General features: G+C 39.5%; 1 protein-coding gene and 1 long non-coding RNA gene across 4 annotated transcripts in view; one reads left to right on the forward strand and one right to left on the reverse strand.

Moving 5' to 3' along the window:
- Positions 1–14,087, forward strand: part of arb2a (ARB2 cotranscriptional regulator A) — a 529,674-nt gene that overhangs the window by 508,712 nt on the left and 6,875 nt on the right. The window lies entirely within an intron of this gene.
- LOC145343159 (uncharacterized) overlaps positions 9,162–14,087 on the reverse strand; it is a 29,958-nt gene continuing 25,032 nt past the window's right edge. Inside the window, exon 3 of the long non-coding RNA XR_013886684.1 lies at positions 9,162–10,005. This is a non-coding gene — a long non-coding RNA (uncharacterized LOC145343159). The remainder of the gene's footprint in view (positions 10,006–14,087) is intronic.

Consider the following 14,087-nt stretch of genomic DNA (forward strand, 5'->3'; position numbering starts at 1 on the left):
ATACAGATGTATGAAAGGGAAAGCTGAGGCAAACAAATCCAGAGCTCCATAACTGGGAGAGAGACAGAGATTATGATGAAGAAGCAAAAGCATGTCTATAACTGATGTCAAATGGAGGCACTAGGGATAGCTGAGGTATTGAATGAATATTTTACGTCTATATCTGGAAAAAGATGTTACCCAGTGAAACAAAGGGTAATTAATACACTAGAAGGAATTAAAATGGCTAAGGAGGAGGTGTTGGATAGATTGTCTGTTCTTAAAGTTACTAAGATCCAAGGACTGGAGGAAATGCATCCAAGGACATTGAGGAAAGCAAGAGTGGAAATTGTAGAGGCATTGGCCATAATTCATCAGTCTTCCTTCAACCTAGGTACGGTTCCAGAAAACTGGAGAATGGCACGTGTTATATTCTTGTTCAAAAATGAATGTAAAAATAAGTCCAGCAGCTGTGGCCTGTCAGTTTATCTTCGGTGGTGGGGAAATTCTAGAGACAATAATTGGCGCAAAAATTAATTGTCACTTGGACAAACACAGGTTAATTAAGGAAAGCCAGCACAGAATTGTTAATGTAAAATTATACTTTGCTGACTGTTTGAGTTTTTTAAAGAGGTAGTGGTAAGGGTTGATGTTGTTGTGGTATACGTGGACTTCCAGAGGTGATTGATATAGTGCCATAAAACAGACTTCTGAGCAAAATAGGATGTAGCTGATTGTAGAGAAGTTGGAATTAGCTTGGAGTATGAAGAAATCAATGTCCAAGTTCAGAATCCATTAGAGAAGTACAAGCCTAGTTTATTCAGCCTCTCCTCATAGCTCAACCCCCTCAACTCCGGCATCAGCCTAGTAAACCTCCTCTGCACTCCCTCCAAGGCCAAAATATCCTTGCATAAGTACGGCGCCCAAAACTGCACACAGTACTCCAGCTGCGGCGTCACCAATGCCCTATACAGCCGCAGCAAGACCTCCCTACTTTTATATTCAATCCCCCTCGCTATGAAGGCCAGCATCCCATTTGCCTTCCTGACCACCTGCTGCACCTGCAAGCTGGGGGATTTTTGCGACTCATGCACAAGGACCCCGAGGTCCCTCTGCACCATCGCCTGCTGCAGTTTTTCGCCACGTAAGTAATAGTCCTTCCTACCATTATTCCTACCAAAGTGGACCACCTCGCACTTGCCAACATTAAATTCCATTTGCCAGCTCCTGGCCCATTCGCCCAGCCTATCTAGATCCTTCTGCAGACTCTCCACACCCTCCGCGCAATTTGCCGTTCTGCCAATCTTGGTGTCATCAGCAAATTTCGACACCATACACTCGGTTCCCTCCTCCAGATCATCTATATAAATGGTAAATAGCTGAGGCCCCAGCACCGACCCCTGGGGCACTCCACTAGTCACCATCCGCCAATCCGAATAGCACCCATTGACCCCCACTCTCTGCCTCCTATTTGACAACCAATCCTCTATCCACGCTAACACCCTACCCCCAACTCCATGTCCCCTGACCTTCTGCAATAACCTCTTGTGAGGTACCTTGTCAAACGCCTTCTGAAAATCAAGAAACACCACATCCACTGGCTCTCCTCTATCCACTGCCCTAGACACATCCTCATAGAACTCCAATAAATTTGTCAGACAAGACTTCCCCTTAACGAAACCGTGCTGCGTCTGCTCTATCAAGCAATTCCCCTCAAGATGCCTCGCTATTTCCTCCTTGATGACGGATTCTAACATTTTACCTACAACAGACGTTAAACTAACCGGCCTATAATTCTCCGCCTTTTGCCTGGCACCCTTCTTAAACAACGGCGTAACATTAGCCGTTTTCCAATCTTCCGGCACTTCCCCGGAATCCAGCGACGTTTGGAAAATAACCACCAAGGCATCCACTATCACCTCCGCCATTTCCTTCAGACCCCTCGGATGCATTCCATCCGGTCCTGGGGACTTGTCCACAATCAGTCCCTCCGATCTGTTGAGCACCACCTCTCTAGTAACAATAATGTCATTGAGACCCTCCAGCCCTACCACCTTTCCATCTCTAACACCCGGCAAATTATTCACGTCCTCCTCCGTGAAGACCGAAACAAAAAAGTTATTCAAGACCTCAGCCATTTCCCCATCCCCTACCACTAAGTCCCCCTTCTCATCCTCTAAGGCAGCCATGATTGATTGGCAGAGCAGACTTGATGGGCCGAGTGATCCAGTTTTGCTCCTATGTCTAATGGCCTTTTATACCAATCTTGAAATAGAGAACTTATTTCATCATTTTTGTAGCTAGTTTAACAGGAATTCACAACACATTTTTTCAAAGATGAAAATCTCAGAGAAGATTTTGAGATCTGATGCTCTTCATAAAAAGTCTACGCTACAGTCCTGTCTTCCAAATTTCAAAGGCAGCCTTCCAGCTGAGACGCTGTCTGGACTCTGCACTCTTCCCACTCTTTAAAAAGTTTTAAAGAAATATGTACTTTCACTATCCTTTCTGTTTTTTTCCCATGTTGCATCATATTCTATGTCAATAGAGTGGATGGATGACTTTCAATCAGGTTCTCTGCAGAAGGCATATTTAGGAGGAATACCAAGTGACCCTCCTGTTAATCAGCCCTCCACTTTGAAGGGAGGCATTCTCTTCATCTCCACGATGACAAGGCTGAATTGGTAATCCAGTATGTGGGAAATGTAATCCTTTCTGAACCCACTACTCTACATGGTACACATACAACCTACTGCTTCTTCTGTTAAGTTGAAAATTGCTAGAACATATTAATCCAATGTTTTGGATCAGATTTCCTATAGAAGTGACAGAGGCTAAGAGTACTAACCATTATGAAAGTGCAAACTGGACAATTACTTACCTGCACAGTTAAACAAGCAAATCAAGAAGTTGCTTTCAATTAATCCTACTCCTCCAAGAGCTTCACTGTATTATGTTGCCAAAAGACTCACCACTGAAACATACTGTACAACATAATGCTGAAATGTTCAACATGTTGTTGAATCTTTGTGTCTTGCACTCATCAGGTCAATTTGCAAGAACACCAAATGTAGGGGAAACAGCAATTTATACTTCAGGAAAAGAGAGTACTGATTGGTTAATGGTATGTGGACTCTGAGTGGTAGAGATATTGCCATTGAGAATGCACCAGTTAACTGATGACTGACAGTTAAATGCCAACTTTGTTTATATTCAAACCAAGCAGATTGACTCCAGTTGAGGGCCTTGGGGAATGAACCAGAGAATGGCTGTCATCTATTTTGTTTAGCCACAATAGATGCAATGTGTGTAAGTATTCTTTCTATCTGAAAAGAATAGCATTCTGTGTATTAATACAAGTAGCTTCTAACACATGTAAATATGCCGCACTGTGACCCAACTCATAAACTTAAATTGGTTGTCAGTGTAATTCTTAGCACATTCAGGATTGTTTACCAAATATAAAAGTAAAATACTGCTGATGCTAGAATCTAAAATAAAACCAGAAAATGCTGGAACATCTCAGTAAGTCTGATAACATCTGTGCAGAGAGAATGGAGTTAACATTTTGAGTCAGGATAATCTTTCGTTAGAGCTCAAATTGTTTAGCAAATATTGTTCAACTGAAGAATCATATTTAATGTTGCAAAATGTTATGAGTTTGGCAAGCATGGGCTGGTTGCATACGGTTAAATCCTTGCCTGATATGAATAGCCAAAGGGACATTGTTGTTTTATACGATTGGCCAGTCTTTGGATTGTGCAGCCTACTTCCTGAGCTTTGTATTGGCACTGAAATTTATATACACATTGCTGACTTGTGCGATAGGCAGAATGCCTTTTTGGCTTGACGGCAACATCCTGTTAATGGTAAATAATACGTGTGTTGCTACTGCACAGTAGCAGTGTGAAACAGCTAACTTTGCCTGTTTTAAATTTTTGAGATTCCTTACCCTTCCATGATATCTGGTTTAGACTGGCCACTAGACCAAAAGTTAAATGTATTAATACACAAGGCCCTGTTCTTTGCAGATAGGGGTAACATACACACATTGCACCTGTTTCAACTAAACAACAGGTGACAGCCATTCCCTGATTCATTTTCCAGGTCAATGTCTTGATAAATTAGAGTCAATCTGCCTGGTTTAAATTTAAACAAAGCTTGGCAGTTAACTGTCAGTCATCAGTTAACTGGGGCATTCCCCATGACAATGCCTCTACCAATCAGAATCCACATGTCATTCACCAATTAGCACTCTTCTCATAAAGTTTAATTTGTTGTTTCCTCTATATTTGATATTCTTGTAAATTGCCCTGATGAGTGCAAGACAAAAACTTCAAGATGTGTATTTTTTTTCAGCAATTCGCAAGTTCTGTACTGCCAAACAACTATTTGTATACTGTGCAAAGTGAAGTTGCTGTAATTAAGCAGTAGTTATCTATTAAATTCACCAAAAGTGGGGAGGGCTTGTCCAGTCAACTGAAAGTATATTTTTGGCAGGCTGTTACTGCCAAGCAACCTCTCTGGCATTGAAAATTAACTTTCAAAAATATGTCACTATTATTGGAGATCTAAAATAATAAAAATGATTTATCAGAATTTATTCTGATGATTGAGTCTCCCTCTCTTAATTCCATTCTTCTTTATTTTGCTTTCTTTACATTATTTGGCAATGAATTAAATATTCCATCTGGCACTTCTTCAGATTCTGTGCTGTTCATTTAGCAATTCTTCAACCTGATCCAACTGATTGATTAAGGAGATATATTGCTGCTATCATTTTCATACGGGTCCTAGATCTTCTGTAGAGGGCACTGTGCTGAAACAGCACTCTCATTACAGCAAATTCCAATACAGGATCTAATAAAAAGACCAAGTGCAAGTGTAACAAATAACTGGCAGTTATTTTGCCTCTGGAAACAAAGCCCTATCCAGTGTTGCACATAGGGAATCTTATCAAGTGCAATAGATTAGGAGGCAGAAAAATAATTACCAAGTAAATTACTTTGTATACACATATGGTTAAACCAATTTTTATTCCCAAACAGACATGGTTAGAACTTACAATATGTTGCATAACAGTACAACATCAGTATATAAAAGCAAAATAGTGCAGATGCTGGAAATCTGATATCAGGACATTATCAATGAAAAGGTTTTATATACTGAATATGATCTTGATTGTTTATAATTTTTAACAACATGGTTGTCCTCCAGAACTATACACACAGCTTTGTTTGTAACAATTCTTGGAAATAATGACATTAATAGAAGATTTTGTCATTGTAATAAAATGCTTTAAACTTCTTAAGGATCAAAAGTGTTGACAGTCTGATATTTGCTGATGATTTTTAGTAATCCAAATGACAGATTGCAAACATGCATTTCATCAACTGATGTTTAAAATTGGGTCTATTAATCCAGCAGTTCTGAATTTGCAGCAGCATTTGCTAATGCACTTGAATTATTTATCTATATATGTGTTTGTCAGCTTTGCTGTGTGAAAATATTACTTTTCAGATTCTTAATCCAGTTTTATTATGATGAATAAAAGTCATATCCAGTGACTGAAACAGAACCACACTGACTAACCACTAAATTGAGCTTCAATCAGTTTCATAGTGAGGACCACTGTGAGTTCTGAATAAGCCTGAGCCATGTTAGTATAATGAATCGTCTGCCTTTGACACCTAAGATGCCCTTTACTAACCAAAAGTGTGAATAGTTTAGTGACAAGATGACTAACAAAAGCCAGGTTCAAGCATGGCTGCAGGTAGTTTCATTTATTAAATAGATCTTTATTTAATTGGCCATATCAGGTCAAAATCTTGAAAAGGTTAGTTACTTCTAAGTGGTTATTTGTACAAATCTTACTGATCTACATCTTGTCATAGTCATTCATCATCCTGTTTAATAATCATGTTCTCTCTATGTATGTTTGGAATTCCTGCACAAAGTAAGCACTTTTTAAGAAGTGAAATATAGCTCTTAGCTAACTATTGTAAAATTAATTAGATAATCCTATGTAAATCCGACCCAAAGAACTCGTACTTCAGCCTTGAACTAAAGTACTATTAACTTCTTCATCTGCTGCTGGTGTAGAGACATTGTTCTCTCTAATTTTACTTTAATGACCAGTTACACGTGGTCTCTTAAATTAAAACCATTATATAAATAAATATTAGCTTAAAAGAGATAGCTATGATTTTTCTTTATTCATTACCTTGGAAAGCAATGGAAAACACCATAAGGAGCAGAAATACATGAACTCATTTTCATTTATACCACACAATGTATGTAGCTGAAGATTTTTGGGCCTCGGACAGTACCATGAGGAACTTCTGTATCAATGTCCTGAGGCCTCCAACAGCCACAACTCTCTTCATTTGTGCTAGGAATTAATCCAACCAGTGGAGAGTTTTCCATCTGATCCCATTGACCTCAATTTTGCTCAGATTCCTTGATCCCACACTAGGTCAAATGCTGCCTTGACATAAAGGGCAGTGACTTCTGCCTCACCTCTTAAATCCAAATATTTTGTTCAAGTTTGGAGCAAAACCTCAATGAGATCAGAAGCAAAATGCCCCTGGTGGGCCAAGCAACAGAATGGTCGGATGTAGGCTTATTCCTACAATCCTTTAGCAGCAATCGCACGTTAGGAGTGAGGGAGAAAAGAAAATCAGGCCATCACTCAGACTGTTGTTACCCACTTTTGTTAAACAGCTTCAGCAGAAACCAGAAAAACAGGTCTTCAATTTACTCATAGCCAAAATTAATGGTCTCCCAAGAACTGTTCCCACAACTAGGAGAGGTAATGTGGTGTTATCACTGAACTAGTAATCCAGAGACCTAGGGTAATGCTCTGGGGACCCAGGTTTGAATCCCACCGCAGCAGATGGTAAAGTTAGAATTCAATAAAAATTTGGAATTAAAAACCTAATGAAAATCTGCTGTTCTTACCTAGTCTGGCCTACATGTGACCTCAACTCCACAGCAATGACGTTGATTCTTAAATGCACCCTGAAATGCCCAGCAAGCCACTCAGTGCAAAGGCAGTTAGGGATGGACAACAAATGCTGACCTAGCCAGGAGTGCCCACAGCCCATGGATGAATTAAAAAAATCATAGCATTCTCTTGGATAAGTTTCGAACAAAGTGTCTTTTCTAAGCTCACAAAATGACTGTGACAACATTTTACTCCTTTGGTAAAGTCTTCCCTATACAACTAGTGTTGCCTTTTGCTGCAACACATTGATTTTAGTTCTCTGTAGGGAAGTCTTCTGTCATTGTAAATACTCAGCAGTAGTTGTTCAAAATGGAGTGAAGTAATAAAGACAATGTGAAATCAGAAAGGTTATTTAAAGGTGCTTGCAATGGAAGGCATGAATTGAAATTCTTAGTAACTTCAGGCACTCTCACCTTCCTGCTTCCATGACCCAAAATGATTGACACTTTCAAGAATAGATCAAGATGGTTGTATGTTGCTCTTTTTTACAAAAAAAACAATTTATTTGGAATTGAATTTGGCTCCAAAGTGTCAACTTTATAAATGTGCATTACTGGCAAGCAGTCTCATCCGCCAGCTGTGCATATCGTGGCACTGAATCGCCATGGAAATTAATCAATGCAAGAGCATTACAGAGTACCCACAATGTTCTGCTATTTGCAGCCAGCTTGGGAATCTCCCATCCATAGTTCTCATTTGGAAAATTAGACCTGAAAAGTTTCATCTTCATATATTTAGAAACAATAAGAGTCACTGCACATAGCAAACTTACTGTTCTTTCAGAAATCATAACTATCTGTTGGCTTATAACCATATTCCCAGATCTTTCTTCCACCAGAAACACCTGTCTTCCAAATCTTAAAACAGTCAGTTTCAATGCCCATTTGTGTTGAAAAGATTCAATTACAGCACTACCACTGCCTCAGAACAAATTGGATCTAAAATCTGTGATCTACATTGTAACTATGTATCTGTAAAACAGTGGTTAGCAGTGCTGTCTCATTGCACCAGGCAACAGTTTGATTCTAGCCTTGAGTGACTGAAGTTTACACATTCTCCACATCCCTGCATGGGTTTCCTCCAGGTGCTCTAGTTTCCTCCCACAGTCCAGAAATATGCAGGTTAGGTGGAATGGCCATGCTAAATTGCCCCTTAGGGCCCTATGTCACTATTTTAACTCTAAGTGCTCAGCAGACTTAAAACTGGGAGTGTTTCAGACCCAGCTTTTAGACCCATTCTCAGGCACCCCCATGCGCACTCTGCCTGAAAAAATAGCAGCGATTCGGAATTGCACTGCAGAAGTCTGTAGGCGGGGCTTAACACACCCAAAACAGCAGCTCTGATCGGAGCCTTCAAATGCACACACGCAGTAAAAAAAATTCAAAAACACTCCGCTGCCACATCACTCCCAGGCCAGATAATGCCTTCTCCCTAGCCCCCACAGACATTGCTCTAGCACCACAACATCACTGATCCACTTATTCCCCCCACCCACCCAGACTGATTGTGGCCTCCTGCCCACCTTCCCCCCCACCAATCACACATAGAGTGGCAGCAGAACCCCCCCTTTCCCCCCTACCGATCACATGCAGATTGGCAGCGGAACCCCCCCTTCCCTCCCACTAGCCACATGCAGTGTGGCAGTGGACCCCCCTCACCCCACCAATCACACACAGAGTGGCAGCAGAACACCCTTGCCCCCACCGACCACTTGCAGGTGGCAGTGATTCCCCCCCCTACACCAGAGAGCCATCTGAGCCGCCTCCCTCCCCTCCCCTCTGTTCCACCTCCTTGCCCCCCCCCCCCCCCCCCCCCACCCCCCGCGCGCGTTTAGTGTCCAAAGATGTAGATTAGATGGATTAGCCATGGTAAATGTGTGGGGTTACGGGGATAGATCAGAGGGGACGGTCTCAGTGGGATGCTCTTTTGGAGACTCGGTGCAGACTCGAAGGAGCCGGATGGCCTCTTTCTGCACTGTAGGGATTCTATGATTCTATGGTCGAGAAATTACTGTTGTCACTGTTAGGTAACACTAATGTAACGACTTAATCTTTCCCCATGACATACCTCTCCCACTATTTAATACAAACATTAATCATTTATTTTAAATAAGTTGATGTCGTCATTAAAATATTAGACAAAATATCATGTAAATACATTTTTTTAATCTGTTAGTATTGATGATTTGGGGGCTCATATTTACTGTGGTCATATATTTAAATTACTTTCAATATATTTTAATGTTTAGAGTATTTTCAAAAGTTGTTTTGCAACATTGTAGGTAGCTCACTGTCAAAATATTGGTGATTATGTTTCAAGTCACATACATATTGTTGGAGGAGATGTGGCCCCAGGCTGAGTGTTTCTCCCTTACTGTATAACCTGTACTCGTATGTAAATAAATGAAAATGAAGCATAATTAGAATCTGTCACCGAGAAAAGCACAAAGTGTTCATTTTTGTGAAATTACTTTTGTTCTTCTGGTGATAAAAATGCATATTAGTAGGATCAGCAGGTGATTGTTTGACATTTGTTGATGGAATTATGGAGGTATATCTGTGATCATTAAATATAAAAATGTATATATCAATAATATGAGTAAAACTGATTAGGCTGAAGGTTTCATCGCTGAAGATGCTGTTAACATTTTAATAGTGCAAATTATTAGGAACGTAATATCCACAAATATTCACCACCAGCAAAGTAATACATTTTTCTTAAATCAACTATGAATAGAAATTATTTTTTCACCAAGGACTTTTATTTTATCCATTTTGAATGCTTCATAATACTGACATAACCAAATAAATTCTAAATATGATTGCTTTTAAAGCAAATGAGTCTGTTCTGTTTACATGAATACACTTAGCAAATTCCAGACTGGTTGGCAGACTTTATTCATTTGCAACTCAGCTGCAGTGGTCATGGCTTGGACCTACTTGAAACTGTCTGTATGATGGTTTGAAGCACCAGCTCACCGCAGATCTGTGAAGGCTGAAGAAATCATTGATTGTATTGCCCTACAAAAAAAAATCGACCAGAGCTTCAGATTGGATATAAATTATGAATAACTTCTGTGAAAAATGGAAGTTATAGAAAGATCATTCTTGTAAGTTTAGTGGGATAAGAGATGTGAACACAGAGGCGTTAACTGGAAGATTACAAGTTTATGAAGTTGACTGAAGGCAGTGACTAATAGTGTCCATAAATCCTAGATAGTTGGGTTGATTCCCCTTTTTTTCTTTTTTCAGTATTGTTCATTAACACAGGCTAGCAAGAGGTCAATCTAATAAACAGAAGGTCAACACATGCACCATCCGTGTATAGACGTTTGTAGAGCAATAAAGTCATAAAAAAATGTAACCCTGAGGGTGGGTGACTTGAAACAGGGAGAAAAATTATAGCAAACAAAGGTTTATTTTTGTGTCCATTGAATCCACACAATCAACCTCACAAAAATTGCTTCAGCTAATTTTATCTTTGTATAGGGAGGCATAAGAAAATTGTCACAATGTAATATCTCAATCTTATATTTTAAAATGAAAAGTTACCTACTACAGTGTGTTTCCAAAGACAATATGTATTTTATATTTAATAACTAATAACTTTTTCACACTGCTAATGTTTAAGAAGAATATACCAAGTTAACTTTAATTGGGAACTTATATGGCAATGATATAATTAGTTATGCAACATTAAAGCAATATATAGTTCAGGGATGATACTGATCATTCTTTTCAATAACGACTGCCACTTAAGTATAAGCTCTTTTTTTGAATACCACTATGTTCACACGAGGAAAAATATTTGTACAATTTTTTTTCAGTCTTTTAACTTCTGTTCGTGTATCACATCAATGTCCAGAAGGATGAAGGGCACTGTTTGATTAGATTTATTATTGTCACATGTCGTACATGAAAGTATTGTTTCTTGCATGCTATCCAAAGCATACCATTCATAGAGAAGGAGGGAGTGTCAAATGTAGTGTTACAGTCATAGCTAGAGTGTAGAGAAAGATCAACTTAGTGCGAGGTAGGTCATTCAAAAGTCTGATGGCAGCAGGGAAAAAGCTGTTCTTGAGTCGATTGGTATGTGACCTCAGTATCTTTTTCCAGACGGAAGAAGGTTGAAGAGAGTATGTCCAGAGTGCATGAGGTATCTAATTATGCTGACCGCTTTTCTGAGGCTGGTTTGCATGATGGACTGGGCTACATTCACGATCTTTTTAGTTTCTTGCAGTCTTGGACAGAGCAGAAGCCTTACCAAGCTGTGATACAACCAAAAAGAATGCTTTCTATGGTGCAACTGTCAAAGTTGGTGAGAGTTGTAGCTGACATGCCAAATTTCCTTAGTCTTCGAATAAAGTAGAGGTGTTGGTGGGTTTTAAGAACATAAGAAATAGGAGCAGGAGTAGGCCATCTAGCCCTTTGAGCCTGCCCCGCCATTCAATAAGATCATGGCTGATCTGTCGTGGCTCAGTTCCTTAGCTGTATGTTTCATCTGTATGTTGGTATGAGAGATCAGGACAAGTTTTTGGTGATCTGGACACCTAAAAAACTTGAAGCTCTCAACCATTTTTAGTACAGGCCGAGTACCCTTTATCTGAAACCCTCTGAGCTGATTGCATTTTAGATTTCAGATCATCTTGTTTTTCAGATATTGCATTTAAACTCACAATAGCCTAAGTCTAGGCAACTTATAGTCTAAATTAAATAAAATGGCAAAAAAGTAAGATGTGTCACCAAAAAAAAATACAGGGTATCTGAAAAGGTTGCTTTTTGACCTATTCCCTACAAAAATCACAAGCTATTCAGTGCAGAAAACAACTAGACTTCCAGCACTAAAGGTCAATAAGGTTCAAACATGTACAGTTTTTGGATGCGTTCAGTTTTCAGAATACAGATGAAGGATATATGACCAGTACTAGAAAGTACTAACCTTTTGTTACCTTGAGTTTTTTCTAGATAGATGGTAATGATTTCACATTTTAGTGATTGGCCTTTTGAGGGCTTCAGTTATATTTTTGCACTGTGTAAAAGGTGTAACAAGATTAGCCTCCCATCCATTGACTTTGTCTACACTTCCCGCTGCTTCAGCAAAGCAGCCAGCATAATTAAGGACCCCACACACCTCGGACATTCTCCCTTCCACCTTCTTCCTCCAGGAAAAAGATAGAAAAGTCTGAGATCACATACCAACCAACTCAAGAACAGCTTCTTCCCTTCTGCTTTTGAATGGACTTACCTTGCATTAAGTTGATCTTTCTCTGTACCCTAACTATGACTGTAACACTACATTCTGCACTCTCTCATTTCCTTCTCTATGAATGGTATGTTTTGTCTGTATAGCATGCAAGAAACAATACTTTTCACTGTATATTAATACAGGTGACAATAAATCAAGTCAAGTCAAAAGATTACAACGTGCAAATATATTCAATAAATATGCAATCACAACAAATGTTCTGTGGGACCCTGAATTTGTTGTGTGCCTTCAAAAAGACAATATTAGAAATATGCAGAAGACATTTTAGGAAGTTGGCATATTGTTGAAAATAGAAACATAGGAAATAAGAGCAGGTAATTTAGCCCGGCAAGGATCCTGCTCCTCCATTCAAACAGATCATGACTGATCATCTATCCCACTCCATTTTTCCCCACATTAATTAATGTCATTAGTATCCAGAAATCTACTGATCTCTGTCTTGAACATGCTCAATGATTGGGCTTCTACAGCCCTCCAGGGATGGAGAATTCCAAAGACTCCAAGTGAAGAAATTCCTCCTCATCTCGTTCTTTTATGTCCTCTGGTTCTGGACTCACCAGCCAAGGAGAAACTTTCTATCATCATCTACCCTGTCATACTCTGTAAGAATAAGTTTCAATGTGATCACTCCTCATTCTAACAAATACAGGCCCAGTTTCCTCAATCTCTCCTCATGAGACAATCCATGATCCCCTGGGGTTAATCTGGTGAATCTCCACTGCACTCTTCTTTGGCAAATACACTGTTCCTTAAATAGAGAGACCAAAACTGTACACAGTGCTCTAGGTGCAGATTCGCCAAGGTTCTGTGCAGTTGCAACAAGATGTATTCACTCCTGTACTTAAATCCCTTTGCAGTAAAAGGCCAACAGACCGCAAATGCCATTTGCCTTCCTAATTGTTTGCTGTATCCACATACCAGCTTTTAGTGATTTATGAACGAGGGCACCCAGGTACCTTTGGACATCAACACTTCCTAATCTCACATCATTTCTGCCCTTCTGTTTTTCTGACCAAAATGAACAATTTCACACATGGTCACTTTATATTCCATCTTCCATGTTCTTGCCCACTCACTTAAAATGCCCAAATCTCCATGAAGCCTCCTTGCATTCTCCTCACATCTCACATTCCCATCTAGCTTGCATTAAGAAGCTTATTATCTTAATGGGGAGAGATTGCAGAGCTCAGTGTCCTCATGCATGAATCACAAAATACTAATATATAGGTACAGCAAGTTATTTGGGAAACTAATTGAATTTTATCATTTATTCTGAGGGGAATTGACTACAAACGTAGGGAGGTTATGCTTCAGTTTTACAGGGCACTGGTGAGACCACATCTGGGATGTCGTGTACAATAAGATCATCTTAATGGAGGAAAGATGTAAATGCTTTAGAAACAGTTCAAAGAATGTTTAGTAGACTAACATCAGGAAAGAGTAGTTTGTCTTATGAGGGAAGGTTGGAGAGGTTAGGTTTGTACTCTCTAGTGTTTAGAACAAGAGGTAACTTGTTCAGAACTTTTAAGATCCTGATGACGTATTGACAGGGTGGAATTGGAGAGGGTGTTTCCTGTTGTCAGAGAGTCTAAAACTAGAGGTCACTATTTAAAAATAAGGGGTTGCTCATTTTAGACAGATGAGTTTTTTTTCTCTGAGGGTTATGAGTCTCTGGAACTTTCTTCCTCAAAAAGCAAAGCAAGCAGAGTCTTTGTATATTTTTAAGGCAGAGCTCGATAGATTCTTGATTACCAAGGGGGTTAATGGTTATCGGGATAGACAGGAATGTAGGGTTGAAGTCACAATATTATTGAATGGTGGAGCAGGCTTGAGGGGT

The sequence above is a fragment of the Carcharhinus amblyrhynchos genome, chromosome 5 (genome assembly GCF_965287045.1).
Source record: "Carcharhinus amblyrhynchos chromosome 5, sCarAmb.v2.hapA, whole genome shotgun sequence".
Classification (NCBI taxonomy): Eukaryota; Metazoa; Chordata; class Chondrichthyes; order Carcharhiniformes; family Carcharhinidae; genus Carcharhinus; species Carcharhinus amblyrhynchos.